We start from the raw sequence: 18,243 nt of genomic DNA on the forward strand, positions 1-18,243 counted from the left end.
AACAGAGAGAAGAAATGCCATAGTCCATTTGCAGCAGCACAACCAGGCACCTTCATCTGATCTTGCTGCAACAAAACATGTCTCTCCCATATTGGTCTCTAAAGCCACAGAAGGCATTGCAACCTTCCAACTTCACCAACACACTCTGACTTGACCCACAAAGACACACTCTTCCATTGTCTCCCAAGACAGATGGATGCCAACACATATTTATGCACACTCTCCTCTGATATATGCTTTTACTGCATTTATTTATTGCATTGCAGTTTTCAGAATAATGCAGATTTTGAAGGATATTTGTATTTCAGTTTGTATATTGTTTTGGGAAGTGGAAATTAGGTTGGTTCACATTAATGCAAAACTTGCTCCCAAGGGTCCAACAGAGAGAGCATACATTTAAGTTATACCAAAGAATAAGATAGGGAATTTCTTAACTATTTTGTTTTCCTTTAGACTTTGAACAATTTTGAGTCAATGCATCATATGGCGATTGTAACACAACAATCACAAAACAATGATAAGGTAAAGATGTTTCTCTTAATCTAAGACTGTTACAAAAGCTGCTAAAAAGTACAACAGAATCAAGCCAAGCGAGGTGCACAGATTTTTCCTGTTTGCATCCTGGTCCATTTCTGCGCCATAGCCTTATATACTCTGTTTTCTCATGACTAAGCAGAAGCTGCAAAACAAAGAGATGCCTGTACAACATTTTAAACAAAAGATCTTTCTAAATTATGTTCTGTTTTATTTAAGTTTCTCTAACTATATGTGACCCAAGATAATGCTTGCATTTTATACTTTGATCTATAGAATTCCTAAATTAGATTTATAATTAACCTCTTTCAACCCTATTCATTCCCACACCATTATCTTCAAACAAGACTTTTCTTCTTTTTTTTACAGGAAGATCATTACTGTTTAACTAACTGTTTTCAACTGTCTTCATCTCATCTAAGGCACGTTTCTCTCTCTTTTGTCAGGTAAGTAACCTGCAGCTCAGGGGCCCCAAACACCACTGAGCCTAAACCAGAGGGCCAGTGTGGTGTAGTGGTTAAGAGCGGTGGACTCGTAATCTGGTGAACCGGGTTCGCATCCCCGTTCCTCCACATGCAGCTGCTGGGTGACCTTGGGCTAGTCACACTTCATTGAAGTCTCTCAGCCCCACTCACCTCACAGAGTGTTTGTTGTGGGGGTTTGTTGTGCTCTTGTATTTGGATGTGTGCGTATCTACAGGTATGTCCTGGTGCTTGCATGAACATGTGAAACTGAATCTGTAGATGGAATGCAGGACATCCTGCTCACCATGTTCCTATCATGCTCAGTCCCTGAAAATGTCCACGTTGGCTGGGAAAAATGGGGTTGCCATATTTTAAAAAATAAAATTCCTGGGTTTTTTTTAGGAAGACCCCAACATCCCAACATTGTTGAGGAAACCATTGTTGGAGGAACAAACCCCAAAATAGTTATTTTAAGCTGTTTCTGCTGCTTTTCCCATTGAGTTGCCATACGTCTGGGTTTCCCCTGACATTTTTGCTGATTTGACAAAATTCCCCCAACACCATTTTTACACCTGAAAACCAGGACATTTCAGGAAAAAGTCCACGGGAGGCTTTCACTTCTGCCCACTTGAACGCAAGTAGAATGCCTTGCATGATCTTGCTTTACCATCACCCACAAACACATTGAGGGTTCTTTTCATGTTCAAGCAAGCACAAGTACAAGCATCCTTGCCAGGGGTGTCTTACCCATAGATGTTAGTGGCGCGGGGTGCCAGGGCATCACATTTTGGAGGGTGCCACAGGCTGAGTGTCCGGGAAGGAGAGTCAGGGCGCCCTCCCTTCTCTGCTCTGGGACAGCCCACTCCTCTCCTCTCAGCCACCCATTGGAGCACGCTGTGTCCGGCTGAGGGAAGCCCCTTCGTGACCCTTCCCGCCGGAGCTGCCTGGGTGCCTGGTGGGTGCAATTGGGGGTGGGCGTGGGGCGTATGTGTCTCTACTGCCCCTCTCTGGCCACGTCACTGCCTGCGCACCTCCCTGTGGAGTCAGGCGAACCACCTGATCTGCTTGCTGGTCCTCCTGTCGTGAGCACTAATAATAATAATAATAATTTTTATTTATACCTCGCCCTCCCCAGCCAAGGCCGGGCTCAGAGAGGCTAGAGGGAGGCTTCACGGGAGGGTGCAGGAGGCCGTCTGGGCTGCGATGCAGGCGCCTCTTACTTATGAGTAGCACCGAGTGTGCATCGAACCATGCGATGTAAACGTGCCAAACCAAAGTCCCCCCCTTAAAAAAGGTAGACAACTCTGGAAAATGCGGGGGGGGGGGCAGAGAGATATTTGCACCACGGTGCAGGATATGCTTAAGATGGCCCTGCTCCTTGCAGACCTTCCCCATGACTAGATGCACATATATTGCTTGTTTAGTTGTTATTAATGACACAAAGTGGCACTTCAGAAAGAATTTAAGAAGAGGCTGCTCTGCCCCAAGGAGCTTAAAATCTACAGGGTGTTCAAACTTCCCTCATGCATTGTTGCATGGGGGAGCATCAGCACACCCAACAATTATGCCTTCACTACTGATTGTATGAGGACAGTGGAAAAGTACGTGGAAATGTAAACCTAAACTTAGGATAGAAAAAGATTCACCCATGCATGGCTGCCAGAATATCCTACCTCCTGCAAGGCATCACCAGTTCTTGAGTATGCCTCACTACTTCTAGACCCGAGTTTCCCAGCTGCGAAAATGAGAATTCATCATGACATTCTTCATTGGTTTTCATTATCTGTAATGATGAGGACTGTACCAAATTCAATCAAAACTGTTGTTTTGGTCAAATTTGGGGTGATGGGGAGGAAACAAGGGTATGATTTAAGGGTGGTGGTCCCTAAACCATCTCATGATGTTCCAGGGGAAGGGGGGAACTTACTGTGATGATGTTGGAGGCAGTTGTCTCCTATCCCTAACCAAAGTTTTAGTTAATAGCACATGTGAGGCTACAACAGAGGGAGTGGACTTCCTTCCAATATGTTTCCTCCACCCAGCTTATCTCTATCAGGTGATTCTAGCCATTAACTGCATTTTTTGCTAAAACCCTAGCCATGGTACCTTTGCTATGCTGCTGCAGGCAGAAATGCTTCCGAATGCACTTGCTAGAAACCCCAGGAGTGGGGGATATTGCTCTTGTGCTCAGGTCCTGCTTGATCAGCCACTGTGAGAACAGTGTTGGACTTGATGGGCCAGTGGCCTGATCCAGCAAGTTCTTCTTATGTAAGGTGCAGGGTGGGCGGGGAAGAGCTGCATCCACTGCTTTGTCCACAGTTGGTGTCCCCCTCTCCCAAACCATCAGGACATAATGTGGGGCCCAAGCAGTGAACAGCAGGTATGAGAGGGCCAGTCATGTTCTGTTAAAGCAGAGATGGGAAACCTGAACCCCTTTACTTAATCTAATGTGTGTTGCATGGTGCGGAAAGAGCAAAGGAGGTGTCAGAAAGAGAAAAAGTTAGATGGAGAAAAAGCATTAGTAGAGGATTCACAGAGAAGCACAATTTAAGAGTTTGTAAATTCCTAATACCTTTTGTCTGAGATCTTACTTGACTGTTACTCGCACTTAAGTGGAAGCAATCTGTTCCACTCACTCATGTCATCAAGCGGCACTATACAATGTCTCTCTAATATTATCAAGCTCTGCAGCCTCTTAGTGCTAAAGCATTCTTTGGCTTATGCTAAGCACCACATCTATAAATGCCTAAAGAAATAAACATACTGGCCAAACACCCCTGAAATAAAATGTATGTGGATATATAAAATATGCTGAATGACAATAAATTTTATGTGCATGGAAATGACGGATAGATTTCAAAACTACCTCAGCTTGACAGAACTGATAGGCTAGCAAAGCATAAATGTAATTTCCCACTTCTTATTAGGTGCTAGAAGACTGAGATTAAGTGTGAGCAAAGATTACATAATGCACTAGACTTAATTTAAAAGCATCTGCCGCTTATTCCTCTTCATTGGCATCACATTCAAAACCAACAAAGAGTCTAGTGGCATCTTAAAGAGTATCCAATTTATTATGGCATAAGCTTTAGTGCACTAGAGTTCACTCCATCAGATGCATATAATGTTATCCTAAGTGGGGGAATTGTAAGCAGTGAGGCCTGTAGCAAGTGGAAGGCAAAAAGCCAGTGATGTACCTAGTGTTAGACTAGGGTCTGGGAGACAAGGGTTCAAATCCCCATTCAGCCATGAACCTTGCCATGTGACCATCTCTCAATCTAGCATACCTCATAAGGTTGCTGTCAGGATATAATGAGGAGGAAGAAAATCATATACACCATCTGAAGCTCTTTGGAGGAAAGGTGGTGTAATGATTTCTGGAAGGCAAGAGAGCCCTGATAATAAGTAATGACCCTCTTACTTCTTATAATTTCTGAAATTAGTAAATGTGGGGTTTGAAGTCAAGACAGCCTCTTCAAGAGATGGTCTTAAAGAGGTGCTGTCCAAGAACAAAGACAGGTGATAGCAGAGTTTTTACCCTGACAAAAGGTGAGATATTCAGCACCAGACAAGCAAGGTTGAGGCGGCCAATATTACAGGTGGCATGATGTCACCACAGGAAAAACTGCCTGCTGCAGGAGGCATCTGAAATGGAGGTTGTCAGGGTGACAGTGCTACATGCCCATGTCACCCCAAACCACCGTTTCAGTTTGGAAACTGCCCAGAGATTGGAATTCATTCATGCAACTGAATGGCCCAGAAAGGAGTAGCCATGTAAAATGTCAGAGCTCACTCTCCTGTTTGAGAAAATATATTTGCTGTAGGAAAGTCACCATTAGACAAACTAATATGCCTTTCAAGCAGCAGTAATGAGTATCTAAAAAGGGAGATGTTGTGAAGGTCAGTGAAGGAAGAAAAAAGTCAGCGCAGTTCAGCCAAAACCCACATCTTACTGATTTCAATTGATGCATTTGAAAAGGACCACAGTCATGATGAGGTCTGAGAGACCCTGGCCTTGCATGGGAACTCTGAACTCACCCCCCTGAATGTTCTGTTTCCTGTTTAAAATGAAAACCTCCAGTTCTTCCCCATTGCTCACTACAAAGAAAATATGTTTCTGTCTTTCAATTTCTGGCCAATGAACGGAACAACTGGCAAGCACTAGAGCCTTCTTTTCTATTTCTTCTCTTTCTCTCTCTTGCTTTTAAACTAGTTAGTGCATTAATACATAGTTTATTGAGCTACAGTGGTGCCTCGCAAGACGAAATTAATTCGTTCTGCAAGTCTTTTCGTCTTGCGAGTTTTTCGTCTTGCGAAGCACGGTTTCCCATAGGAATGCATTGAAAATCAATCAATGCGTTCCTATGGAAACCGCCTTCAGACCAGGTTTGGGGACAGTCTGTCCCCCGACCTCTTCTGAAGGCCGACGGGGGGGGGGGAAAGTCTTTGCTTCCCCCCCCTTCCCGGGACAGCGGAGACTTCTCCGCTGTCCTGGGGCGATTTTAAAATGCTGGCGGGCGGCAGCGAAGCCTTCGCTGCCGCCCGCCAGCATTTTTAAAACCCCGGGACAGCGGAGGACTTCTCCGCTGTCCGGGGCGATCTTAAAATGCTGGCGGGCGGCAGCGCTGCCGCCCGCCAGCATTTTAAAATCCCCCGGGAAGGCAGGCAGGGGGGACAAAGACTTTTGCCCCCCACCCGCCTTCAGAAGAGGTCCAGAGGGCTCTCCAAGCTGCGGATAGCAGCCTGCTGCCCCGCGCGAGGGGCAGACGTTCGCAGCTTGGGGAGCCCTGCAGGACTTCCCCGCAGGGCTCTCCAAGCTGCGGATAGCAGCCTGCTGCCCCGCGCGAGGGGCGCTCTTAAGCAGAGCGCCCCTCGCGCGGCGCAGACATTCGCAGCTTGGGGAACCCTGCAGGACTTCCCCGCAGGGCTCTCCAAGCGGCGAATGTCGGCCCCGCGCGAGGGGCGTTCTGCTTAAGAGCGCCCCTCGCGCGGGGCAGCAGGCTGCGCACCTTCCCCTCTGTTCCCGGACCTGTCCTGAAGGCTTGCGGTGGGAGGAGGGCTTTCCTCCCCACCGCCAACATTCAGAATGCTGTTCTGAATGTTGGCGGTGGGGAGGAAAAACCCTCCTCCCACCGCAAGCCCCGGGAACAGAGGAGAAGCGCTGCGCACCTTCCCCTCTGTTCCCGGACCTGTCCTGAAGGCTTGCAGTGGGAGGAGGGCTTTCCTCCCCACCACCAACATTCAGAATGCTGTTCTGAATGTTGGCGGTGGGGAGGAAAAACCCTCCTCCCACCGCAAGCCCCGGGAACAGAGGAGAAGCCCTTCGCGCCTTCCCCTCTGTTCCCGGACCTCCCACAGCAAGCCTTAGGACAGGTCCGGGAACAGAGGAGAAGGCGCGCTGCGCTTCCCCACTGTCCCCGGAGATTTCCCTATGGGCTTTCGTCTTGCGAAGCAAGCCCATAGGGAAATTCGTATTGCGAAGCCGCTAAAAAATCGGAAAACCCTTTCGTCTTGCGGGTTTTTCGTTTAGCGAGGCATTCGTCTTGCGGGGCACCACTGTACTTCTATTCATGTACATCTGGTTGTTCTGTGATGGTTCCCTGACGTTTCTGGCTCAATGTATCTGCAGATGCAAGCAAACACTGGCAGATTCTCTTCAGCAGAAGCCACAAATGGAAATTCATCATTCTAAAGGTTCACCAGCTCACCAACAAGGCATCTGGCACTATTGGTGGACTTTGGGCGGCACCCTGTGTGATGCTAAAATCCAGTGCCCCCTGCCTCTAACACTCTGTGCTTTGTTTGTTCCACCCTAAAACTGCCTCTCCTGGCACAGTTTAATCCTGTGGTTCTTTCTCCTGCTTGAACCCCCCCCCCCCCCGCAAATAATGAATCTTCCACTTTATCAGATGCAAAGTCCTATTTCTGAGCAGTCACTCCCAGGATATTTGAGGAATATTGGGACTTGGGAATTCAGAAGCAGCAGGATGTCACCTACAGAGGGCTGTTGAAGGATAGTGGGTGCTCTATTTGAAGGTGTCTTTTACATGAAGGACCATCCTGCCCCCCTCCTGGTTAAAGATAAAGCATAAAAAAGGAGAGCAGACACAATGGAATTGTCCATCAACACTGAGGTACCTTGATAGCAGACTGGGCCAGCAGCTGGGATACCTGGTTACTTATGGTTAGGTGTATCTCTATTTAAATTAGAAATTACTGAATTTGCATCTGTAAATAGAAATTTGTATATGCAAATATTTATTGTTAAAAACGATGATACATTTTCTCTCCCTTTGATTTTGGCTTGTAGCTAACCAAGCCATACTTAGACTCATTGATCCAACTTAACCAAAACCATTGTCTACTCTGACTGTGATTTAGCTGAATTCTAGAATTGTAGAGTAGGAAGGGACCCTGAGGGTCATACAGTTCAACCCCCTGCCTTACAGCAATCTCAACTAAAGCATGCATGACAGAGTAGAATAATATTTTAGGAAGCTAGTTTACCACTTAGGGAGGAATTGAGCAAAATAAGAACACACAGTTTCCCTTATAGCTCCCTAAGTAAAAAAACATATTTTTAAAAACAAGCTAGAAATTGGGCTGGGGCTGGGGCTGGGGCTGGGACTGGAATATTCCTGAAGGTGGCAGACCCCCATAAATCCCTTGTTGACTCCATGCCATTATCCACAAGAATTTCCTTATTTTAACCTGTGAAATATGGCAGACTATCCTGTCAGCAAGCAGAGATTCAGTATGAAGTTCAGCATGCATCAGGACCCAGCACAATGCAGGGTGTTTGTGGGGAGAAAGAACATTTACGCAATTTATTAGGCACAGTTGGAAGGTATGTGAAAAATGATGTAGTTATCCTTGGGAAGTTATTGTGTATCAGAAAAGCTTCCCCTGCATTCAATTTGCGTATGTTCTCTTGTAGTGTAATTACAAATGGCCAGTTAGTAAAAGGCTCTAATGTCAGACTGAATTAGTTTTCCAAAGCTTGTCTAAAAACAGGAGGAAAAAGCTAGGAGGGAGTTTTATCATCATCATCATCATCATCATCATCATCATCATCATTATTAGTATGTGTGTAGATAGGGGTCTGCTAGGGGCCTAGCAAATGGGGACTATTAGAATACCTCTTCCCATGCGTCTCTGCTGAGAGGCAGATGGATTTGTGAATGCATCTGACATTTAATGAGGCTTAATGTGTGAAGATGAGAGCAGCTGGGGAGGCTGTTAAAAGGGAGTGAGTGAAGAAAAAGGAGAATGTGCACTGTAGAGTTTAAGGGAACCAAGCAAAAAAAAAGAAGATGGCATATTTGGCACATTCTTTTCATATAGCCCAATCTATTGCAAGGAAGGAACTTTGGGGAAAAGAGAGAGGGGCAAAGATGGAGGAAAGGTGCATTGCTCTAAGATTTACCCTGTGAAAAAGGAGATGTGCATCTTTGCAAAATGAAGCTCAAGGCTTCTGCATTGCAAAAGGTCTCACCTATTCAATTTATTGGAGTCCACCCCCCCTTATACTTTTGAGAACAACTGTCAGAACTGGTGGGCAGGCAATTCAATACAGGAATCACCACAGAACATATGTTTGATTTAGTTCTGATTTAATATTTGTATGTTCAACAATGAATGGGCAACTATTATTATTATTATTAATAATATTCATTAAATTTGTATACTGCCCTTCACCCGAAGATTACAGGATGGTTCATGTTATGTATTGAAGTTCTCACCCTGGCCACCAGGAGTATTGTGTATGTAGTTTTCACTTAGGTCCACGTCAGTTATTTTAGGCGGGAAACCCTGGGTTGTTCTTGCTACAATGTTGACAGCCAGGTGCCTATAAAAGCAGGCCGGCTGAGCTGTTTGCTGTTCAGTTTGCTGTTCCAGCTTACAAAATAAAGAGCTGCTTTGGAGACATCGCTGTGTTGTCTGCCATGTCTACCCACTATTCTACACTGGCGATGAGGATGGGATTGGTGGACATCAGAGCACAGCCAGATGCGGCCATCCTCTGAGATGAGCTGAATCACAGAGCTGAAACACTGAGCGAAATCACGGAGCAGAACCAATTCAGAGCTGACTGTTCTGGCTAGAGCATGGTGTACCATCCATCGCCTCCACGTCGGCATCGGAACCATGGCTTCACTCGTGCCTCTACTGCCGTTTGCCCCAGCCTCTGAATCCTGGGACTCCTACCTCGCTCGGTTTGACTGGTACCTCCAAGCAAATGAGCTGACAAGAGGGTCTGTAGAGCAGAAGCGGGGCCTCTCCTCAGCCTTTGTGGCCCCGAAGTGTTCGCAACGGCACGAGCATTGGTTGCGCCTCTAGCAGTCCAGACAGCACCTTGGGACACGATTCAAGAGAAGCTCCGCAACCACTACGCACCAAAGCCGTCTGAGATTGCTACCCATCATGCGTTCTACCACCAGAACCAGGCAGAGGGGGAGTCAATTAACAACTACACCACTGCCCTCCGACAGGCTGCAATGCACTGCGAGTTCCGAGACTTAGATGATGCCCTGGTGGATTAAATCATTTGTGGGGTGCGGGACATCCGTCTGCAACAGCATCTCCTCGCCACGCCATACCTCACGCTGCAGAAAGCCACTGAGGAGGCCGTGGCCTCAGAAGCTGTTGAACTCTCCGCCCAGGAAATCCACAAGGCCAGTAGACCGTATTTACAGGACTATGTTGTTGGACATGTAACACTGTTGGTCTAATGGAAGTATGTGAAATGTAACCGATATGCTTTGTGCCTAATTGAACCATTACGTGTAGTGCTGTATATAAGGCAACCATTACGATTGTAACTAACGCCTTATCTCGGTGGGGAGGGGTGTTATGTATTGAAGTTCTCACCCTGGCCACCAGGAGTATTGTGTATGTAGTTTTCACTCAGGTCCACGTCAGTTATTTTAGGCGGGAAACCCTGGGTTGTTCTTGCTACAATGTTGACAGCCAGGTGCCTATAAAAGCAGGCCGGCTGAGCTGTTTGCTGTTCAGTTTGCTGTTCCAGCTTACAAAATAAAGAGCTGCTTTGGAGACATCGCTGTGTTGTCTGCCATGTCTACCCACTATTCTACAGTTCACAACATAAAAATACAAAATGAGAACACAAAATACATCATAAGATCAAAACAAAACAAAAAATACCCCCTTCAAACACATTTAAAAGGCCACAGAATGTTAATCACCCAAAGGAACATTTTCACTCTTCAAGTCATACTGTGCATCATGAAGCAATAGGATGGATAAAAGCAGACCTCTATTGGAATAAAAACTGTCCAGACACATAAATATGATTCAAAAGCTCAAATAACAAAACTTGTTCCAAAACAGATACAAAAACAAATAATGGTACATCTAAATAGTTGTATAATATCATGTGCATGTCCAGTACATCACAGTCACTAACTGCTGTTGCCATGTGCCCCATATCTCATGTGCCCTCTATACTTCCCCTTGCTCAGAACCACTGTGATTTCAGAAGCCCCCACCCCCTCCCCAGCAACTCTTTCCCAGGCACATCCTACGTTGGTTAATTTAAAAACAACAAAAACCAAAAATTAAAAGCACACAAGTTACATTTTTAAATTCCTGCATTGTGGGGACTAACAGAAGGCCACAACAAAAATGAATTTTGGAAGCCCTTATGGTGGCTACTTACTTAGAGGTAAGGAAAGCCATACCCTCCAAGTGTCTCTATTTTCCATGGACAGTCCTGGAATTACAAAAGCCACCTGAGCTTCTGATTTGATCCCAGAATGTCCCTATTTTCCCCACCAGAATTGCTGCCGCTGAGCTTGGGGAGGAGGATTAGCCAGTGCTTATCCTGAGTTGCAGTGGCGGAAAGGTCATGGGGAGCATCCCATTGCCTCCCCATGACCTTTCCATGGCCACTGCTGCCAGTCTCCTTCTCTCTGATAGGAAGTGCTGGGGGGGGGAACAAAAATGAGTGGGTGAGGAGGGGGCAAGTGACAAATGTCCCCATTTTCATCTGAGGGATATTGGGGGGTATGGAAAGAGAAGAGTGTATGCATGTGTTTTGGGATTGGGAAATGGCAGGGAATGGCCTCAGGGTGTGCGGGAAGGGGGAACACAAGGATTTTTTCTATGCCCTACATTTTGGTCCGAGAAGGTTTCTGAGAGTTGCCTATCAGTTGATGTGGGTTTTCATGACCCATACACAGGTCAATTCTATCTATGGCTTGGGAGAACTTCATGGCATAAACTACAGATGCAGTATGGATTTGGCCATGCAGAAGGTGGTATTGTCCCCACCCTCCTTTCTGAAATCAGAACCATCTTGCTTTGATAATGTATAAATCATGCCTTAGAGAGAGCTGGGAGCAGCACACATGTCAGTAGTGTGAAGCATACACACCAAAAAGCCTTCTCACAGAAAGGGGAGGATGCATGTTATTAAAGGTGAAAGCAAAGAATAGATATTTGGCAGCCTGTTCTCTTTGTGCCTTGCATCTGAAATCCAGTATTTCGGGGGGAAGGCTGAATTGCAAAGCAGAAGAGAGGCCTGGGAGATAGTACTTATCATGGAATGAGATCTGTTTCTGCCATACTTAATCCAGTGTAACACATGATTACAACAGTAATGCTTCTCCTTTTCACATACTCTTGTTCTGAAACATTTAAATATTTCAAAAAACATAGTTAATCATTTATGTTAATAGGAGTAACCACATTCAGCTTGATGGGGTGTGTCATTTCTTGGGCAAAATGAACTCTTTGGGGGGTGTATTTTCGTCATATCAAATACTCTTACAGCAAAATATACGTAGAAAAACATCTTTGCACATGTGGTCTCAAGCAGTAGACTATTTTTATCATTATTTATTATACTGATCCTTGTATTTTGAACTGAGAGCAAAGTAAGACACCTGATGGTGATGAAGGGAAAAGAAATCACATATTTGGTGTCTGATTCTGACAAATCAGTGATGGACAAGAGTTGTGAGATTTGGACTGGCTGTCTGAAAGCTGAGTAATATGGTGAATTGCAAACATTTAATTTTATGATTACGGTAATTTAAAGGTTTCATTGGATAATTCTAATGTATTAGTTCGGTTACCTACATGCTGCAGATCACCCTATTTCACCTAGGAATAGTCACTTTTTCTGGAACTTGTTCCTGGTAAACTATTGGCCACATTTTTTTGCCATTAACTTTTGTTATATATAATTTATTTCTTACATTTATATCCCACATTTCCTCCAATGTGCTCAAGGTTCCCTCCCCTTCAGATTTTCTCCTTGCAACCCTATGAAGTAGGTTAGTCTGAGAGACTGTGGCTGGCTCAAAGTCACCCAGTGAGCACCATGGCTGAGTGGGGAATTGAATTCTGGTCTCCCAGATCCCAATCCAACACTCTAACATTCTAACCACTATGCCACACTGGCTGTCTGAGAAAAGTGTCTACTTAGGGTTGCCAAGCTGCCTGCTCATGATTTCTGAGTGTGTGTGTACCCTGTTCTCTAGGGAACTGCACGAACATGAATAATAGGACAACCTCCAATGCACAGTCCATCATTCCACACACTGCAACTGCTGAAGTATAACTGCAGGTAACACTGAAAAACAATGCTCTTCAAATAGTTCTTTTTTATATCATTTTTATTAAATCTCCAAAAATATCTATTCAAATATTTATTTAAGCAAAAGATTCTGGAGCAAAGGACACTCCCAAACCATGCATTTGCTGCTTTATGGAAAACACAATAATGTCTAAATCAGAAAATCAATTCATCCAATGTACCAACTGCACTTCTTATCTGTCTTGTTTCAGTTTCAGTTTGTTTACCCGCATCCAGCCTTTCACTGGCCCCAGAGAAAGATGCGTGCCTTCTAAAACAATCCTGCACCACCTAAAAGGTTAACAAAACTAGATTTCCTGGAATCAGATGGAAAGGTGAAATGCATTTGGCCATTTTGGTTATACTATGACAATGAACCCCAAAGCTCTGGACAGCCTATCCCAATGGATTCATGTTGACATTAAAGTCTTAACTACGTAAGAAGAGCCTTGCTGGTTTAGACTAAAGGCCTTAACCATTCCAGCATTCTGTTCCCACGATGGTCAATGAGATGCCTCTGTGAAATTTGTAGTAGAATACATTCATACTCACACTCTTACCCAATGACAACTACTCAGAGGCATGATGCCTCTGATCTTGAAGGTAGTGCACAGCCATCAAAACTAGTAGCCACTGAGAACCCCAAGAATTAGTCTATTTCCCTTCTGAAGCATTTAAAAGTGGTGGCCTTGCCTACGCTTTGCAGTAGCAAATACCATAGTTTAGCTTTGTGCTGTGTGAAGACGTACTCTTCCATCAAAGTTGGTGGCCATCTCCACATCTTGTTATTCCCAGCGCATACTTCATGCCACATTGGTGTGGGATATTTCTTAGTGTTATAGCAGCATTAATTGGTTCTTTTATACTCACAATCACTGCTGAATATAGTACAGGCTGAAGAGACCTGTACTAAAATATTACAGCTGTCTGATTTAATAAGATAATTGCTGTCTTTCTTCATAAATATTGTGCTTTATTACTCATTGCTAGCATGGCACATGAGGAATATATAATTTATATCAATTATATATGCTAGGTGCTCATGGAATGTGATATTAAGGAGATGTATTTTGCAGAGCTGCCCTGGACTGAATGATGTAGTCCCACACCAAGGAGTTGTTTTGGTGTAAAACATCCATTGATAGTGGACCCCAGTGTAGTGTTGCATGCCACCCCAGTCGATGAGAAGCCAGGGCTTTCAGGTGCTTAACGAGGGGTTGTGTTTCCTCAGAATGAGGGAGAGTGGAGACTGTGATGTCATTATGATACATGGTTTATTGACACATTTATACAACCTGAGCCTACAATGGAAGGACTCCTAGAGATGGTAGGCTTTGAACCTGGAACCTTTCACATGAAAATATGAGCCAGGGCCCTCCCAGTGGTAAGGACTCTACTTCAGAGGCACAGCATCTAAATGTGGGCACAGAACTTACAGTAAATAATTTAAAGACATAGAAAGGGCACAGGATAGAAGCTGCTATTGTGACAAGGCAGTTTAGTAAGCCTGCAATTTACACACATTTAACTTGTGCGCATTCAGCTTTACACAGGTGGCAAAATAAGTAAGTAAGTAAGTAAGTAAGTAAGTAAGTAAGTAAGTAAGTAAGTAAATGGGCAGAAAAGGGGTGGGCATCTGGGAAAAAAAGGAATTTGGCAATCCTACCCATCATTACATCCAAAGTGTTTTGACTACAGTGGTACCTCGGTTAAGTACTTAATTCGTTCTGGAGGTCTGTTCTTAACCTGAAACTGTTCTTAACCTGAAGCACCACTTTAGCTAATGGGGTCTCCCGCGGCTGCTGCACCGCCACTGCACAATTTCTGTTCTCATCCTGAAGCAAAGTTCTTAACCCGAGGTAATATTTCTGGGTTAGCGGAGTCTGTAACCTGAAGTGTATGTAACCCGAGGTACCACTGTATATGCAATTTTGGCTTCAGGCAAGATCCCCAGATTATATCCCCCACGTAAATTGTGGGTTTACTGTATTCTGAACTTTTGCCTTCCAGACACCATGACTTAGATTAGCCCTGCCTAGAATCAAAATGATCAAGGGGTTGGAGCAACTCCCCTAGGATGAAAGATTACAAGTTTGGGTGGGTGAGGGGCATTGATTTGGGGAAAAAATATGTAAGGGTGGGGGGATGACAGAGGGTGTATAAAATTATTCATGGTGCATTTTGCTTCCTTTCTCATAGTTCTTGAACCTGGGGGTCATCCAATGAAGATGTGTGTGGGGAAAGTCAGGACATACAAAAGAAGATACTTCTTATTGCAGAGTAAAGTTAAACTATGGAATGTGCTCCCCCAGGAGGCAGTGATGGCCACCAAGCTGGAGGGCTTTAAAAGTGGATTAAAGAAGTGCATGGAGGAGAAGGTTATTAGTGGGCACTAACCATGGTGGCTGTGCTTTACCTACACCGTCAGAGGCAGCATGTCTCTCAATATCAGTTGCTGGAGATCACAACTGCCTGGGCCCTGCTTGCGTGCTTCTCATAGGCATCCTGTTGACCTTGTGAGAACAGGATGCTGGACCTTTTTTCTGATCCAACAAGGGCTGTTCCAATGTTAAGGCACCACCACCACACAATGGAGTTTGGGCAGAGCAGATATGTTTCCCTTTCATTTTAATCTCTCCTGCAAATGGACTTGCCACAAAAAGTGATTTAAAACAATTACTGGATTCAACAATAGCACTGTTTTAACACCCTTCAACATATTTAATTAAAAGTCTAAATTTTAATTATGTGTATGTATGAGAAATATGATGTGTGTCAAGTATATTTATAGAACCAAGGTGAGGGGGGGGGGTTGATCCCTCCACATCTATAATGGAATAATAGCACATCAACTGGTGTGGAAACCCAAACCTGCCAATGGGTACAAACGGCATTTGTGAATGTATTCTACCTGCATTGTGACTAGGAATGTCTGAGAATTCTGACAAAATTGGAAATGTGGGAGCAGGCATTTGTGATTGTGATTGTTTACTTATATGCCACTTTTCAGTCAGAAGAGATCCACAAAGCAACTCACACAGAATAACACAGATTTGCAAAATTCAAATACAATGCAATTTATAAAACAACAAAGACAACAAAATCTCTCTCTCTCTCTCTCTCTCTCTCTCTCTCTCTCTCTCACACACACACACACACACACACACAACCAACCAACCAACCACATGCATTTCTATTCTTGCCAAAAAAGCAAGGGGCAGCACTCACAAAAATGTCAGGGAAAACAAGAGTAAGTGCCTGGAGACTGCTAATGTAAAGTGGTAAAGTTCACTGCAGTTTTCTGTTGCTTCTTAAAGCTGCATGTCTAGACCTTGCCTCAGCCACCTGCCAGCATCCTGAAGGAAAAGGCTTGGAGCACCATACTCCGAGTGAAGACATGGGGGATGCTGCGCCAGTCCACAGGCAGACTGAAAAGCCTCATCTCAGGGATGCATCACTTGCCCCACCCTATCAATGATCCTATTGCAAGCCTGCCTTGTTCATCATTGTACCTTGAACCTCTGGCAGCACAGTAGATGGGAAAGCAAAAGACACAGAAGCACAGCTCTACAGCAGGTTTGTACTCTGGATGAAGGGTCTACTTGGAAGGAAAAATCTACTCAGGAGGAAGGAGAAGGCCCAACTGCAAGCCTTCCTATAGGAAATGAGTTAGCAGAGGGCATGGTAAAGGCAGTGACTATTCAAGCTCTCCAGTCTTCTCCAGAACATGGGAAGCTGCTTTAGAAGGTTATTGGGCCAGCTGGCTCAGAACTGTCTAAACTGACTGGCAGTGACTCTATGGTTTCAGACAGGACATTCCTGGTCTTACCCGGAGATTGAAACTAAGCCCTTCTGCATGCAGGGTAGACACAGTGGGTCTCTTCAAGGTTTCAGATGGGGATCTGTCTGAGCCCTAAAAGGGCTGGAGATGCCAGTGATTGAACCTGGAACCTTCAGCATGCAAAGCAGATGCTCTGCTATTGAGCTATGGCCCTTTCTTTGGACCTTTGCTTGATAAACAGCTCCCTTCAGAGCTCATTAATGCTCCAGCACATTGTTGACTCTGCTTCCAGACACCATGCCTAGTGCTGGTCTTGGGCAACGCCTCACATAATGTGCACTATTCTTCTCCTGAGATGTGCAAGGGAGATGCTGCCTTTTGTGCTAGAACCACTTTTAACTCTGTGAAGTTCAAGCTGGTCACGAGAGAATATAGCAAATTGAACTTTTCAACTCCATCTCTCCTTGCCTCGATGGCAGCCAGGCAGCCTGACAGGTGGGGGACGCAAGTTCAGCGTGAGTGAGTAATAATGGAAAATGTAGTTTTGCAACTTTTCTCTGTCAATAACAAAGCTCATCTTTCTGGGCCAGCAAGACGTTGCATGCAGCACACATTTCAAATTCAGTTAATCTCAGAATAATTCAAAAATCAAAGAGCTTATTCAACCATCAAGATAGACCAGATTGACTTGCTGTGTATTCATAGGAGGGAAGGAGGAAAGAGAAAAGAATCCAATATTGGAATCAGTAAAAGCAGCAGTGGTTTTTTTTTCTATTCATTTTAAATTGTTTTTAGACCACACAAGCTCACTGTGAATACTAAAAAAGATACCAAAAGAATGCTTTATGACTGCATTGTTTGCATTATTCAAGCAGCAATAAAATACATTTTATGTGGGAAGATGCAATAAGTGCTTTACTTTCTCTGATTCTTCCCATCTCTGTTTGTGTGTGTGTTTTAGTTTCATTTAAATGTTGTGTGTATATAACAAAGTTCCTTGTAAACAAAGGGCCACGATTGAAATCCTATTGAAAGGACTAGAAATAGCATTTGCACTTGTTAAAGTGCTTTTGAATTTTTATTTCATTTATCTTTATTACTGCCATCTGAATGATGTCATCATTACTTTTGCCTGATAAGTCCATAATTCACAGCTGCTCTCCATGTTACAATTTCCCTTTATGAGGATGCACCTGCAATGCCATGGTGAAAGCTGAAGCCTAAGACAAACTGTCTGCACAATCAGTTATTCCAGGTTAACTATTCACTTTAATGTCTGGTGTTTTCATAGGTTCGAATAGGAAGCTGAAGACAGAGAAAGAAATTTCAGGTGAGGACATACTTGAAGTTAGCAAAGCTTTAAAGCATATCTCAGCTTGACAGTAGGTTTAACAATAACAACAATTTCAGCACAATAAAAATATTAGCTAGAGGTTTGCTGAAAAAAATACGTAATAAATCTGATGGGGAAGCGTCATAGATCAGTCACAGAGCATCTGCTTTGCCTGAAGAAGGTCCCTGCTTCAATATCAGGCAATACCAGGGAGGACTGGGATAGACCCCAGTCTGAAACCCCAGAGAGCTACTGCCAGTCAGTGTAGGCAAACTTAGCTAGATGGACGAATGGTCTGACTTGGCAGAAGACGGTTTCCTCTGTCAATACATATCAAAAATAAGAGAAGGAAGGGAGGGAGGGAGGGAAGGAGGGTTGGTTTAACTAATTCTGAGGACATCTGTGCTCATTTCATCTCTTCTAATAACCGTATTTTTCAGTGTATGACACCCCACCATGTATAAGACACCCCCTATTTTGGGGGACTCAAAATTAAGAAAAAGGGGGGAGATTGTCCCCCTGTATAAGA

At 44.3% G+C, this 18,243-nt stretch overlaps 1 long non-coding RNA gene across 1 annotated transcript; it reads left to right on the forward strand.

Annotated features, from left to right (window-relative positions):
• Nucleotides 1-421: 421 nt before the first annotated feature.
• LOC310836873 lies at nt 422-17,716 on the forward strand. The gene is made up of 3 exons (XR_014560287.1): nt 422-522; nt 904-980; nt 17,673-17,716. It is a non-coding gene; the product is annotated as an uncharacterized lncRNA (long non-coding RNA).
• Nucleotides 17,717-18,243: the final 527 nt, after the last annotated feature.

The sequence above is a fragment of the Podarcis gaigeae genome (assembly GCF_964106915.1).
Source record: "Podarcis gaigeae genome assembly, chromosome: Z".
Lineage (NCBI taxonomy): Eukaryota > Metazoa > Chordata > Lepidosauria > Squamata > Lacertidae > Podarcis > Podarcis gaigeae.